This window comes from Lepus europaeus, chromosome 23 (genome assembly GCF_033115175.1).
Source record: "Lepus europaeus isolate LE1 chromosome 23, mLepTim1.pri, whole genome shotgun sequence".
Taxonomy (NCBI): domain Eukaryota; kingdom Metazoa; phylum Chordata; class Mammalia; order Lagomorpha; family Leporidae; genus Lepus; species Lepus europaeus.
In genome coordinates this window covers 6,850,068-6,866,192 of record NC_084849.1, presented here as the reverse complement: position 1 = coordinate 6,866,192, position 16,125 = coordinate 6,850,068, and positions in this window count along the sequence as shown.

Genomic DNA, 16,125 nt, shown 5'->3' with positions numbered 1-16,125 from the left:
CTGGGGGCAGGGAGCTCTCCCAGGCCAACCGGTTGCTGGGGAGTAGAGCAGACCTGGAAAGTGTAAGGAAAAGGGGGCGAACAGAGAGGAGCCGGGATACGAGCTCACGGCCAAAACAAATTAATTCAAGGACAAAAACAAGTTGGCAGAGGTGCTGACTGCCAGTGGGCCTGTGGCAGAGAGCACAGCCCTCCAGCAGCTGGGTCTTATGTCCCCCAGAGAGGGCCGAGGGTCCGGAGGGGAGGGCAGGGGCGAAGCTGACTACAGGTTTTTCTGTGGGCTTGGAAAAGAATGCAGAGGGTGGGGTGGGAGCACTACAGGGCATGGGGCTCAGCTGGTCTCTTGAGAGAGGGCAGAGGGGGAGGGGGAAAGGGAATTTTTAAAAAAAAATACTTTTTTTTTTTTTTATTTGAAAGTTAGAGTTACACACAGAGAGAAGGAGAGGCAGTGAGAGAGAGAGGTCCTCCATCCACTAGTTCACTCCCCAATTGGCTGCAATGGCCAGAGCTGGGCCAATCCGAAACCAGGAGCCAGGAGATTCTTCTGGACCTCCCAGGGGGTTCAGGGGCCCAAGCACTTGGGCCATCTTCTGCTGCTTTCCCAGGCCATAGCAGAAAGCTGGATCGGAAGTGGAGCAGCCAGAATTCAAACCGGTGCCCACATGGGAAGCCAGCACTGCAGGTGGCAGCTTTACCCACCATGCTGCATCGCTGGCCCCAGTAAAGGGAATTTTATCAGCTTTCAGGCAAGGGCCTAAAATGGCTGAGACTTATGTCTTTGTTCTACCAGAAGGGGAAGCAGGCTGTCCTAACTCCGGACAGCTCTATCGGCCTCTGTGTGGATGGGAAGTGGTGATTTCACCATTAGGCAGATGGGGAAACTGAGGCCTGAAGAGGTGAACACATAACCCTGAGGTCACAGAGCTGGTGAGAACAGAGACCCAGACTCCAGCCTCTTTGATTCTTTTTTTTTTTTAAAGATTTATTTTATTTGAAAGGCAGAGTCACAGAGAGGCCCTCCATCTCCTGGGTCACTGCCAGGATGGCAACAACGGCTGGAGCTGAGCTGAGATCTGAAGCCAGGAGCCAGGAGCTTCTTCTGGGTCTCCGACGTGGGTGCAGGGGCCCAAGCACTTGGGCCATCTTCTGCTGCTTTCCCAGGCCATAGCAGAGAGCTGGAGCAGAAGTGGAACAGTTGGGACTCAAACCGGCGCCCACATGGGATGCCGGCACTGCAGGTGCCAGCTTTACCTGCTATGCCACAGAGCCAGCCCCCTCTTTTTTTTTTTTTTTGACAGGCAGAGTGGAGAGTGGACAGTGAGAGAGAGAGACAGAGGACAGAGAGAAAGGTCTTCCTTTTGCCGTTGGTCCACCCTCCAATGGCTGCCGCGGTAGGCGCGCTGCGGCCGGCGCACCGCGCTGATCCGATGGCAGGAGCCAGGGGCTTCTCCTGGTCTCCCATGGGGTGCAGGGCCCAAAGACTTGAGCCATCCTCCACTGCACTCCCGGGCCACAGCAGAGAGCTGGCCTGGAAGGGGGGCAACCGGGACAGGATCGGTGCCCTGATCGGGACTAGAACCCGGTGTGCCGGCGCCGCAAGGCAGAGGATTAGCCTAGTGAGCCGCGGCGCCGGCCAGCCAGCCCCCTCTTTGATTCTGATCTAGGATCTCATTCCACCCCCTCCCCCCACCTGCCCAGCCCAGCCACTGTCTTCCTTCCTTCTCTCCATTTTCCAGGCAATTTCAGGGGCAGGGGAGGTGGTCCCCTCTGCCTGTCCCCGTCAACTCTCCACCCACTCCCCAGTGTCCTGCCCTGCCCCTGGCTCGGAGATCAGCCAGAGTAGAGCCCACAGGTGCAGCAGGTGCCTTGGGTAGGGGTGGGGAGAAGGGCTGGGTGCAGCCCCCCACCACTCCCCCGTGCCCATGCTTGCTGTGGCCAACACAAACCCCTGCTCGGGGCTGGGCTGGGCTGTGCTGGCTCCGGAGCACAAGGTCACTGTTTGCTGAATGAAGGAGACCTCAGCAGCAGCCTCAGAGCCGCGGAGGCTGGGCTGGCAGGTCCCGCTCTGCCCCTCCTCCCCTCTGGACTTTGCTTCCAAAAACACTGTGCGGCTCTGTCACATTCTAGATACGCCCCCATGTGCCCCGCACCTCCCCAGGCAGAGACTGGGGAGGGAGGCCTCGGGGCCCAGATGCTGCCTGGCTGCTTGGGCTGGGCTCAGCCGGATGGCAGATTAGCAGCAGGTGGGTGTGGCTGTGCCCAGCCCATGTGGGAGGTGCGTTCCAGAGGCCTTGCTCAAGGAGCCTGCGGTTCACATGAGCTCACAGGACGGGCCCTGGTGTGCAGAAAGGAGCCGCATGGCAGGCCTGAGGGCGCTGTTCCCAGGAGGACCTGCCTGTGGGGTGTGCCTGGGTTGGGGTCCAGAAACCTGGATTTGAGGAAGGTTCCTGGCACTCCCAGGAGTGGCAGCAGCGGCCCCTGTGCCTCCGTGGTTTGCACAGATGATGAGGCTCATGCTTGTCTTCTGGGAGTCCTGCAGGGTGTGCCTGCGTGACCTGCCATCCCCAGGGGAAACCTTGTCCCTGGGCTCAGGCAGGCGCGCATGGTAGACAGTGGCTCATCGCTGGAGGCGCTCGCCATGTCCCACGTGACTCTGCTGGAGAGGACTTTCTCGTCTGGTTTCCTCCAGACCTCACCCCACGTGCCTTTTCCCTTTGCTGACCTTGCTTAGTGTCCTTGGGCCATACGGAGTCGTAGCTATGGATGTGACTGTGTGCTGGCTGCTGTGAGGCCCCCCCACCCAGTCACCCACCCAGGGGTGGTCCTGGGGACCCATGAACAGGGGGGGCAGCAGTGGGGCTTGGTAGAATAACCTCAACTTTTGAAATGTGGCAAAAGCATTATTTGGAAAAGAAAGGATGAAGGGCGCGTGGTGTCTGTCCCGGGCTGTGATTACGGGAGTCGCAGCTGCAGGAACACCTGTGGGGCCAGCAGGAGCCAGAGCCTGGCTCAGCATCGAGCCCTGATGCTCTGCTGAGCTGTGCTGGGCTCAAGTCAGGTGAAGTCGCTGCACTCGGTGAACAGGACTCTGACTCCAGGACCAGACCAGATCTGAGATGGCCCTTGGTGGGGGTCGTCTGAGTCACAGATGGTGCTGGTGACCATTTATTTTATTATTTAAATTGTTTTCTTTGGGCTGGCGCCGCGGCTCACTAGGCTAATCCTCTGCCTGTGGCACCGGCACCCCAGGTTCTAGTCCCATTCGGGTGCCGGATTCTGTCACGGTTGCTCCTCTTCCTGTCCAGCTCTCTGCTGTGGCCCGGGAAGGCAGTGGACAATGGCCCAAGTCTTTGGGCCCTGCACCCGCATGGGAGACCAGGAGGAAGCACCTGGCTCCTGGCTTCAGATCGGCATAGTGCACTGGCCGTAGCGGCCATTTGTGGGGTGAACCAACGGAAAAGGAAGACCTTTCTCTCCATCTCTCTCTCTCACTGTCTAACTCTGCCTGTCAAAAAAATAAAAATAATAAATTGTTTTCTTTATTCATTTGCAAATTTGAGAGATACAGACAGACAGAGGGCTCCCATCTGCTGATTCGCTCCCCACTGTGCTGAAGCTGAAGATGGAGTATAATCCGGGTCTCCCACGTGAGTGGCAGGTACCCATGTACCCAAACCATCACCTGCTGCCTCCCGGTCTGCATTAGTGAGAAGCTAGAGTAGGGAACGGAGCTGGGACTCAAACCCAGGCACTCAGATACGGGATATAGGTGTCCCAGGAGCCATCGTTTTTTTTTTTCTTTTTCTTTTTGTTTGTTTTCTTGTTTTTCTCTCTTTTTTTTTTTGTTCTTTTTTCATTTTTTTTTCTTTTTTTGTTTAATTTTTTTTTTTTTTTTGACAGGCAGAGTGGACAGTGAGAGAGAGACAGAGAGAAAGGTCTTCCTTTTTGCCGTTGGTTCACCCTCCAATGGCCGCCGCGGTAGCGCGCTGCGGCCGGCGCACCGCGCTGATCCGATGGCAGGAGCCAGGTACTTCTCCTGGTCTCCCATGGGGTGCAGGGCCCAAGCACTTGGGCCATCCTCCACTGCACTCCCTGGCCACAGCAGAGAGCTGGCCTGGAAGAGGGGCAACCGGGACAGGATCGGTGCCCCGACCGGGACTAGAACCCGGTGTGCCGGCGCCGCAAGGCGGAGGATTAGCCTAGTGAGCCGCGGCGCCGGCTGTTTATTTCTTTTTCAAGAGGCATCTTAACCACGGCACCAAACCTGTCCCACAATCTTGTTTGTTTGGAGCTGGTTGGTCCTGGGAGGTTCCTCTCTGTCAATGTTACCTTCTCAAGCTGCTGTAAGCTTCAAAACTAGAATCCAGTCTACACGGGCCGTGCACAGGCAACGTGGCTGGGAACGGGATGTCTGAAGCAGTCCGTCTGCGGCCAAGCATGGAGCTGAATTATTGCTCTGGAGTTGGAGCCCTCTCTGAATAGGAGTTCCCGTGGGGGCCTAAGGGCCTGCCCCTGACTGGCTGATTGTGCGTGTCGTGCCTGGGCTGCCCTCTGTGTTCTCCAGGGCTGTTCTCGTGCGAGGACCCCAAACACCACCACACTGTGTCCACCCAGGTGGGTGTGCAGCTCAGCCTCAACTCTGTGGCCAGTGCTCCGCTGGGCCTCAACTGATAACCGATGTCTCCTATCAGGTTAAAAAAGAAAAAAAAAAAAAAAGGCTACAATGGAAACTTAAAGGAAAGCCACCTCCCTTTCTGAGATAAACCTTCATGGTTAATGGGACCCACTGCAAGCAGCTGCTCGCGAGACGTCTCAAGGGCATAGCAGATGGAAGCTGGGGCCTCACCTTGCTGCTAATTTTGCCATGAGGTTGTCTTGGCCAAGGGCCTAGGCCCGGGGAGATGTGTAGAAAATGGAGCACTGAGAAGGGCTTTTGTATGAGCTTGGCGTCAAGAAGCACGGGCTGTCGGGGAACCCCACGTCCCAGCGGGGTGTCCGGCTGCTAAGCTGCACAGCGTGGAGTCCCCCCCACCCCCAGCACCTGCTTGCCACTCCATGCATGTCAGCACGGGCTTCGTCCGACTGCCAGGGAGATCCAGGGTGCACACAGCTGGTCCCCGCCCCGTGCCGAGAGCTGTGCAGCTCCCCCTGGTCGCATTCCACGGCTGTGGTAGAGAAGAGTCCAGGTGTCCGTCCACAGGAGATTGGGTAAATATGAGGATGAAGAGGCTTTCTTTTCTCTGTTTTATTTATGTATTCATTTTTAAAAAGATTTATTTTATGTATTTGAAAGAGAGAGAGAGAGAGAGAATCTTCCATCCGCGGATTCACTCTCCAGATGGCCGCAATGGCTGGGGCTGAGCCAGGAGCCAGGAGCTTCTTCCTGGTCTCCCACCTGGGTGCAGGGGCCCAAGCACGTGGACCATCTTCCACTGCTTTCCCAGGCGTGTTGGCAGGGAGCTGGATGGGAAGCAGAGCAGCAGGGACTCAAACTGGCACCCATATTGTTACAGACATGAGACTGAAGGAACCAAGTGGCACTGAGGCTTTCGGGAGGTTTCTTTACACATGTGGGCTGTCTAGACCGGTGTCTCAGGAGTCAGGCCTGGTCCTTTGTCTTTCTCTGCTGTTTTGCCGTAGATCAGCAAGGCAGTTTCAGGGAGGCAGACTGTACCTTAGACACGCAGGACCTAACCACTCACACCTGCAAGGGGAGACAGCTGATGGCACAGGAACTAGTAAATCACTTCAAGGCAATTTTAGGAGGCCACAGCTATCTTCAGTTTGATAAGACAGGTGGGGAAAGGGGTTCTGAAGTCAGCAGCCGCCTGTCCAGACCCAGCTGGCTCATTGATAGCAAGCAGGAGGGGGTGTGTAGCGATATGGGATGCCGGCCCTGTAGGTGGCAACTTAACCCTGCATGCCACAACACCAGCCCCTCATTTATTTCTAAAGATTTATTTTATGTCTTTGAGAGGCAGAGTTACAGAGAGGGAGAGAGAGACAGAGACAGAGAGACAGAAAGATCTTCCATGTGCTGGTTCACCCTCCAAATGGTCACAATGGCCAGGACTGGGCCAGGCTGAAGCCAGGGGCCAGCAGCTTCATCCAGTTCTTGCATGTGGGTGGCAGGAGTCCAAGCACCTGGGCCATCTTCTGCTGCCTCTCTCTGCTGCTTTCCTAAGCCATTAGGCAGGAGCTGGGTCGGAAGCAGAGCCGCTGAGACCTGAACCAGTGCCTGTTTGGGATACGGCAATATAGGCTGTGGCTTGTTTAGCGAATCCATAATGCCAGCTCTTCTCCGTTTTATTTTTTAAAGTCCATATTTACTTGAAAGGCAGAGTGACACAGACACACACACACACACACACATACACACAGATTGATTTTCTACCTGGGGCTTCAATCCTCAAATGCCTCTAACAGCCAGGGACAAACCAGACTGAAAGCCAGGAGCCTGGAACTCCAGCAGGGTCTCCCACGTAGGTACCCAAAGCACTTGGGCCATCTTCTGCTGCCTCCCGGGTTGCACATAAGCAGGAAGCTGGATCTGAAGTGGAGGAGCCAGGACTTGAACCAGGCACTCAGGTATGGGATGTGGGTGTGCCAAGTGGTGGTTTAACTTGCTGTGCTACAGCGCCCACCCTTATCTTTCAATTCCAATTTCCTCCAGTTTTTGAAGCCCCCTTGCATGTAAAAAGTCACCGTTTGTGTGAAAAGCCCTCTGTTTACTGATGGTTTTACTTTTCTTCCTGCGGTTGACTTTGAGTTTTCCACGGTGGAGCACATGCCGGCAGGAATCTCAGCTGCTCACTGGAGTTCAGATAGGCAGAAGCCGCTCAGTCTGCACCCTCGCGAGGCCCCGGGGAGGTGATTTTAGAGCGGTTTCCCTCCGCACGTCAGGATGCTCTTCATGGTTCTGCAGCAAATCCTAGTTACGAGATTTGCAATTTTGCAAATAAGGCTTCTGGGGGGATCACATTTATTGAGGTACAACTTCCATAGAGTGAAATTCACTCTTTTCAGTGTGCAGGTCGATGGATTTTGAAAACGTGTGCCACCAGAATCAGGATGAAGAACAACGCTGTTGCCCCAGACGCACCCTCCCACCTGTTTCTCCCAGCTTTGCAACTCTGTGCTCCGTCCAAACCCCAGGCAACCACGATTCTATTTTCTGCTCCAGTAGTTTTGCCCTCTCCAGAATGTTCTATAAGTGAATCAGACAGTACGTGGCCTTGTGAGTCTGGAATCTTTTGAGATTCACCTGTTGTATGGGTTCATGCGGGGACTTCAAAAAGTTGGTGGAGGGGCTGGCGTTGTGGCGTAATGGGTTAAGCTGCTGCCTGCAATGCCAGCATCCCATATGGGTGCTGGTTCAAGTGCTGGCTGCTCCGTTGCTCATCCAGCTCACTGCTAATGCACCTAGGAAAGCAGCAGAAGGTGGCCCAAGTCCTTGGGCCCCTGCACTGATGTGGGAGACCCAGATGAATTTCCCAGCTCCTGGCTTTGGCCATCTTCCTCTGCTTTCCCAGGTATATTATAGGTGAGCTAGACTGGAAGTATGGAAGCTGGGATGGAAACCAGCACCCTAAATGGGTGCCAATGTCAGAAGCTGTGGCTTAACCTGCTGCACAATGCCTGCCCACTCAGCAACACTTGTTAGGGTGGATGTCTGTTTTTGTCTTAGCCATCCCATCTGTCATTGAAGTAGCATCTCACTGGGCTTCTGATTTGTATGTCTCTAGTAGCCAATCATGTTGAGTATTTTTATATGCTTACTGTCCATTTGTATGTCCTTTTGGTGACGTACCTGTCAGACCCTCGCCAGCAAGGGTCCAACGCAGTCACGACACGGTCACTGTTTCTCGGTTCTCAAGGAACTTTTACTTGTGGGGGCAGAAGGAAAGAGTGAGGGGGAGAGAAGGAAAGAGAAGGAGGAGCTCCAAGCCCAATTCCCAACGTCCCTTTATACCCCAAGTCCCGTGGAGCATCCGCTCCACAGCCAATAGCGGCTCTCTTCCCGTGCAGTTCACGCTGGTATCGTCCAATCAGATGAAAGGACACATATAGTCTCAGGTCGAAAGTTCATCTGCTTCACCGGGTTCCTCCTAGTTGTTTATGCAGAGTCCATTCTGTTTCATCTGTTTCACCTGGCTGTTTTCGTGGGCCTTGTGGTCGACCGATTGCTGCAAGCTATGCAGATGAGGAGGTGCTCACAGGTGGCCAGCCTGCGGTTCCCCACAGTATCTACACATACTCCTTGTCTTACAACGGGGCCATATCTCAGTAAATCCACCATAAGTTGAAAATCTTGTAGGACAGAAAGGCTTTTAATCCATTTACCCCAGTGAGCATCACAGGTTAGCCCAGCCTCCCGTAAAGGAGGGAACTGTGGCGTGAGCCTGCAGCTGGGTGAAACCATCTCACCCAGAGCCTATTCTGCAGGGGTTTTATAGTGGAGGCGTTGACTAGCCCAGGTAATGGCACTGAATCCTGAAAGTGAAAAGCAGCATGGTTGTGTGGATGCATTTGAACACTGCTGTGACGTTGAAATGCGGCAGATCAAACCGTGCTAAGTTGGGGACCACCTGTTGCATCCTTTGCCTGCTTCTAACCTGGGTCCTCTGTCCTTTCATTATGGAGCCCTGGTTCTCCGCATATTCTGGGTGCAAGTCCCTAACCAGACACACGATTTGCAAGTAGCTTTTTCCCATTCTGTGAGGGGTTCTTTTGGTCTCTTCACTTTCTCGGCAGCACCGTTTGCAGCACAGTTTTTGATGAGGTCCAATGTACCTGCTTTTTCTTTGGTCACATGTGCTCTCGGTGACGTATTTACGAAGTGAGCTGAGTTTTTAATTTAGAAGACCTTCCACGGAATGCGCGTGGTCCACCACGTAGTCCCCTCTGGAGGTGGAGCCCTTCTCCAGAGTCACCACAGGAACTCCCGCTTCCTGGCCACGGTGTTTTGTGCACCAGGCACTGTCCTAAGAAGCGCCGCTCCTGCTGTGCCCTCTCCTCCATCGGTGCCACAACGACCCCGTGGATCTGATGCTGTATTCAGCCCTATTTGACAGATGAGCAAGTAGAGGCACCGAAAGGTACCCAAGGACATGCAGCTAACAAGGGACAGAACGGGAACCGAACCCGGGCCGCCTGTCTCCCAGGTCCTCGCGCTGTGTCACCTCCAGCCATGCTGCCGCTGCTCAGATGAGGTCGAAGATGCCCCACTTGGGAATGACCTGCATGCCCGCCTTCAAGTGCAGGAAGACGTCAGGCCCCTGGATTTCTTCACTAAGACCTTGAAGGAGATTCCTCATCCTTTGGCCTGTGGCTGAGTGGGAAGGTCGGTCTGGGTGGGGGTGGGCTCCTGAGCCACAAGAGGGGACTGTGGACTAGTGAGCCGGGAGTGCAGCCTCCATATAGGCAGAGACACACCCGCCCTTGCATCCGGTACTTGCTGGCTGAGTGGCCTGGGGCTGGTCACTTCACCTCCCTGTCCACTGGTCTGTAAATTGGGAACGGTGATGCCTCCCTCCTAGGATCCTACGAGGACTGTCTGACCTCGGGTGTGCACAGCACTTTCCTGCATGCCTGGTGCGTGGTAAGCTCCCCGTTGGGCTTCCTGTTATAAAGAAGGTAGGAGGGTCCCACGTGCCAGGTTGAGGGGTTTGGATTTCATCTTAGTGTCGAAGGGAGCTGTTGAGGATCTGATGGTGGAGTTGGAGCAAGACTGGGACTTCAAAGCCTGCTGTGCTCAAGGCCAGCACCGAGGAGAGAGCTGCGCAGGACGCCCAGCTGTGTGCTTGGACCAGGGTGGCCCAGGGTCCTGGTTGTGATTCTCTGTTAGGTTTGGGTCTCAGAGGCGGAAGTCCTCCATCTCCCCCAGGGCACCAGAGCCGTTCCAAGTGAGGGGTGAGGTCGCAGTTGGGGACTGGTGCAGCTGAGGACTGCCAGGGTTATCAGGGCAGGTGCAGCTGGGCAGGCCCGGCAGGGTGGGGCTGCTCTTATCTCTTGAGGGCAGAGCAGATGCCTGAGCTTGGCAGTGGGGGATGGCTGGATCACCAGGCACCGCGGAGGGCCTGGGGGGGGTGGGCAGAGTGATGGCATGGGATACAGCAAGCCTGGGCCCTGGAGACATGGCCTTGGGCCCTCCCTGGCCCCTCACGGGGTCTCAGCATCTCAGATTGTGCAAGCACATGGGGCCCTGCACCTGGTGTGGTCTGCAGGGCGCCCTGTGTGCCTGCACGGGGGCGTGGCGCAGTCTCCTGCATTCATACACTCCTTGGCTGGCACCTGCATCTCACTTTTCCTTTGGGGAACCATCCCTTCTCCCTCTCTGGGGTTCAGGTGGCGCGTGTGAGCCAGAACCAGCCAATGAGCATCCCTGTGACTGGCTCGGGAGTGGTCCTGTGACCGGAACTGGCTAACATGAGTTTGCTCTGTGACACTAGCTTGATAAACAGGCTGTTCCTGGGTCTGTTGAGCCGAGCGAGTGGAGCTGGTTGGCCGAGTCTGAGCCTGTGGAGGGGGCACGTGCCTGTGCACAAAGCCAGCACAGAGAAAGGACGAGGCAGGCTCCTGGTGTCTTAGCAACTTGCTCCAGGCTTGCCTCTGGAGGGGCCCCACATTTTCCCATTTCCTTAAGCGAGCTTGAGTTGAGTTTCTGGCATCTAAAACCCCGCTGCTGACAAACACAAGGCGAGCAACGACCACAACAGTTCTAGGAACACTTTCTCACTGCCGGGGATTAAGGTGGGGGCGCTGGGTGTCGTCTGTTCCATCAGGGAGGAGCATTTGGTTAGTGACATGGCTTGGATTTACTGTCACAAAGTAACAAAGTAGAGAGTGGATAGCCTTTAGACATTTTCATTATTATTTTTATTTCTCATTTTATTTATTTGAAAGACAGAATGACAGAGAGAGGGAGAGACGGAAGGAGAAACAGCCTTCCATCTGCTGGTTTACGTCCCAAATGACCTCATCAGCCAGGGCTGGGCCAGGCTGAAACCAGGAGCCTGGAACTCCATCTGGGTGTCCTACGTGGGTGGCAGGGATCCAAGCACTTGGGCCGTCTTCCTCTGCTTTCCCAGCCATTAGCAGGGAGTGGGTCAGAAGCTGAGCAGCTGGGACTTGAACCGGTGCTCTGATGTGGGATGCTGGAGTTCCTGCACCACAACACTGGCCCCGCGTTATTATTTTTCAATGCTCTCCATGGTAGACACCACACCTCTCCGTGGCAGACACACCCACCTCCCAAGCAGCACCCACTGCCTGGCTGCGGGGGGGTGGGGGGGGGGAGCAGTCAGCTGTCACCGTTGGCAGTGTCTGCCCCTGCTGTGTGGTGCGGTCTGCTCCAGGCCGTCTCTGCCAAGGCGGTCATGTGTGATGACTGCACAGGGAGTGAAAGCGTTGGCCATTTCCGCCCAATAGTGGGCAGCTCTCCTGGGAAGTCTTTCTCCAGGGTTGGCCAAGGCCCGTCTGGGTCTCAACCAGCCTGGCTTCCCCGACACCAATCCCTAAAAGCATCTTGCACTCCAAGCCGCCTCCCAGCCTCTGCTTCTGGGGAATCCCCTTAAAACCTGCCCCTGCAGAGCTTAGCATGCCCCCCCCCCCCGCCGCCTCTCCCTGCTGGGTGGTCACCGCTGAGCACTGGGCTGGTTTTATCCTCTGCCAGTTACCACTGCTTGTTTCTCCCGCGTTACAGAATGTTGAGACTCAGGAAGAAGATTTGCCCAGAGAACTCGTCGGCTGTGGCTGGAAAATGCCAGGTTGGGGGGCTGGCACTGTGGTGTAGCAGGTAAAGCCACCATCTGCAATGCCTGCATCCCATATGGGCACCTGTTCCAGTCCCGGCTGCTCCACTTCCAATCCAGCTCCCTGCTGATGCGCCTGGGAAAGGAGTGGAGGATGGCTCAAGTGCTTGGACCCCTGCACCCAGAAGAAGCTCCTGGCTCCTGGCTTCTGTCTGGCTTGGCCCTGGCAGTTGTGGCCATTTGGGGAGTGAACCAACAGATGGAAGATCTCTCTCTCTCTCTCTTTCTGTAACTCTGACTTTCAAATAAATAAATAAATCTTTTAAAAAAATGCTGTGCTACGACTCAGGTCCAGACCATGCTCATATCACCGCATTTGCTACATCCAAGCATAAAACCAGTTCCTCTTTCAGGATTTTAAGGTGCTTAGAAAACACGGATGTAGGCCGGCGCCGTGGCTCAACAGGCTAATCCTCCGCCTTGCGGCGCCGGCACACCAGGTTCTAGTCCCGGTCGGGGCACCGATCCTGTCCCGGTTGCCCCTCTTCCAGGCCAGCTCTCTGCTATGGCCCGGGAGTGCAGTGGAGGATGGCCCAAGTCCTTGGGTCCTGCACCCCATGGGAGACCAGGAGAAGCACCTGGCTCCTGCCATCGGATCAGCGCGGTGCGCCAGCCGCAGCGCGCTACCGCGGCGGCCATTGGAGGGTGAACCAACGGCAAAAGGAAGACCTTTCTCTCTGTCTCTCTCACTGTCCACTCTGCCTGTCAAAAAAAAAAAAAAAAAAAAAAAAAAAAAAAACCACGGATGTGAAAATTGTGACCTGAACTTTGTTCATTACCTTTTCAAGGGTAAAACAGATCCTGGCAAACGTTTTCTGAAAAGAGATAATTAGGAAACATTTCAGGCTCTGTGAGCCAATAGTCACTATGGTGATTAATATGTAAATGAACGGGTGTGACTCTGTGCCCATAAAGCTTTATTTACAAAAACAGGTGGTTGGAGCTGGCAGTGTGGTGCAGTGGGTTAAGCCACAGCCTGCAATGCCTGCATCCCACGTCAGAGCATTCGTCAGAGCATTCATTCAAGTCCCTACTGCTCAGCTTCTGATCCAGCTCCCTGCCAATGGCACAGGGAAAGCAGCAGCCAATGGCTCAAGTGCTTGGGCCCCTGCCACCCACATGAGAGACCTGGATGGAATTCCCAGCTCCTGGCTTCAGTCTGGCCCAGGCCTGGCCACCGTGGCCATTTGGAGAGCGCCTTTCAAATAAAAATAAGTCAATCTTAAAAACAAAAAAACAAAAACCACAAAAAACCAGGTGGTGAGGAAAAGGCAGCTAGTGGTCCACATTTGGGCTAAGGGCCATGGTTTGCTCACCTGTGCCCTGGACAATCAATAAAACAATAAATCAAGCCGTGGTTTGTAGCATTTGCAGAATTCTCTGGTGTAAATATTCCCTGAGGCCAATTTCAAGCTACCAGGCCACTGACCTTGGCGCTGGAAAGGACAAGTGTGGTAACATCACACAGGTGGAACAGTCGGAAATAACCTTGAAAGCACTGAGAATACCGTCTCTCCCTTTCTCTCTGTAACTCCTTCAAATAAATAAATCTATAAAAAAGATAAAATCATTCAGAAGTAATGAGATCTAAGCATTTGCTATCTTTGTTTTGTACAGTTTATTTAGCTGTAAGTTTATGTGATTTTTGAAGCATTTAAAAAATATTTATCTATTTGAAAATCAGAGTTAGAGAGAGAAGGGAGGGAGGGAGGGAGGGAAGGAGGGAGAGAGAGGGAGAGAGAGGGAGAGAGATCTTCCCTCCTTTGGTTCACTGCCCAGATGGCCAATAGTCAGGGCTGGGCCAGGCCAAAGCTACAAGCCAGGAGCTTCATCTGGGTCTTCCATGTGGGTGGCAGAGGCCCAAGCATGGGACCGTCTTCTGCTGCTTTCCTATGTGCATTTGCAGGGAGCTGGATGGGAAATGGAGCAGCCAGGACTGGAACTGGGATGCCAGCATCACAGGTGTGGCTTCATTGGCTACACTGCTATGTTGGCTCCAATTTTGCAGCTTTTTAACTTAATTTTTATTTTATTTTATTTTTATAAAAACTTCGAGGTGTTAATCTACCACCATTCTCTATTTTTTGTGTATATTTATCCATAGTTCTTATACACTTTTTAAAAAGATTCATTTATTTGAAAGGCAGAGTTACAGAGAGGCAGAGGCAGAGAGAGAAAGAGGTTTTTCATCCACTGGTTCACTCACCAATGGCTGCAATGGTCGGAGCTGGGCTGATCCAAAGCCCGGAGCCAGGAGCTTCCTCCAGGTCTCCCACATATGTGCTTGGGCTCAAGGACTTGGGCCATTTTCTACTGCTTTCCCAGGCCATAGCAGAGAGCTGGATCAGAAGTGGAACAGCTGGGACTCGAACCAGTGCCCATATGGGATGCCAGCACTTTTACTCGCTATGCCACAGCGCTGGCCCCAATTTTATTTTATTTTTAAAGATTTTTTATTTTAAATGTGGAGTTGGAGAGATCTTCCATCCATTGGTTCACTCTCCAAATGCCTGAAACAACCGGGGCGGGGCCAGGCCAGAGCCAGGAGCCATGAACGCCATCCAGGTCTCCCAGAGGGGCAGCAGGACCCTGGTATTTGGGCCATCATCTGCTGCCTCCCAGACATTAGCAGGAAACTGGACCCAAAGTTCAGAGCAGCCAGGACGTGCACCAGGCACGTCGACCCACGATGCGTGTGTCCCAAATGGTGGCTTAACCTGCTGGGCACAGTGCCTGCCCTGCCCTTAATTTTTGGTGAGGGCAATGCGGGAGTTAAATTTGGCCTCCAAGTTGCTGAGTTGCCTTCAATACATTTCTTAACCTTTGTGAATCCCCTTTCCCAATTTTTTTTTTTAAATTTTTTTTCTTTTTCTTTTCTTTTCTTTTTTTTTTTTTGACAGGCAGAGTGGATAGTGAGAGAGAGACAGAGAGAAAGGTCTTCCTTTTTGCCGTTGGTTCACCTTCCAATGGCCGCTGCGGCCAGCACACTGTGCTGATCCGAAGTCAGGAGCCAGGTGCTTCTCCTGGTCTCCCATGCGGGTGCAGGGCCCAAGCACTTGGGCCATCCTCCACCGCACTCCCAGGCCATAGCAGAGAGCTGGCCTGGAAGAGGGGCAACCGGGATAGAATGCGGCGCCTCGACCGGGACTAGAACCCGGTGTGCCGGCGCCGCAAGGCGGAGGATTAGCCTGTTAAGCCACGGCACCGGCCTCCAATTTTTTAAATATTAGGCTGAGCTGCTGCAGGTTTCCGTTACCTACTGGGATAAGAGTGAGTAGGGGTTCAGTGCTTTGCACTTAGAATCTCGTAGCAAGAAGCAGGGCCTGGGGAAGCCGTTTGGCACAGGAGTGAAGATGCCCGTGTGGCACACGGCGGTGCCTGCGGCTGAGTTGCGCCTGGCTGCTCACCCAGCTTCCTGGCTGCTGACCCAGGCGGCTGTCCTGGCTCCAGAGCTCAGCCCCTGGCCCCTGTGGGAGACCCTGACCATAACCCGGCCCAGCCCACGCTCTTCCAGGCGCTGGGGGAGTGCATCTGCAGATGGAGTGCCCGGTCTTTACCCGTCTTTCAAATAAATAAATATTTTAAAAAATGATGTTAAGAAGACACTCGACTTGGTGGTTTGGTTAAGTTTGGCTGGCATTTCGAGTTCACGTTTTGGAAGTCGGGCAGGTTGGTCACGGAGACGGTTTTCTCAGCTGAGGTGAGGGCTGTTGAATTATAACAGGGGAGGCACCGAGAACGGCACCTGCACACTAGAGGTGTTTGATAAATGACAAGCATAACCATTACTGTAATTAACTCACTTCTCTTTTTAACAAAATACGCAGGCCTTCCCACGCGCGTCTCAGCTCCTCCCCCTTTGCTCCCAGGAGAGCGTGTGGCGCTGGGGCAATACGGAGTGGGCCCCAGTTGGCAGTACAGCTCTGTGCAGCAGATCCACTCCACACATTGCACCGTCTTCCAGGTGAGGAAACAGAGACCCAGAGACGGACACACAGGCTGCAGTAAGGGGCACAAACTGGAATTCGAACCCAGGCCTGTAGGGTTTGTAAAACAGGGGATTAAAAAAAAAAAAATCTGAATTTATTTCGTACATCTCGAGGCTTTTGCAAAAGCGAAGAACCGAATCCAAACACCGTGGCCCCTTTCTCTGGGACATGCGTATGGTAGGTGCCCGATAAATATTTGCTAAGCAAATGAGTAATCAAAGTAAGTCACCTAGGGTGACATCACCCCGTAGCACTTGTGCGTGCGGGGGGCGGGGGCGTGGCTGCGTGCTCCAGCGGGGCGTGGCTTCCCGCGACCCCGCCCCT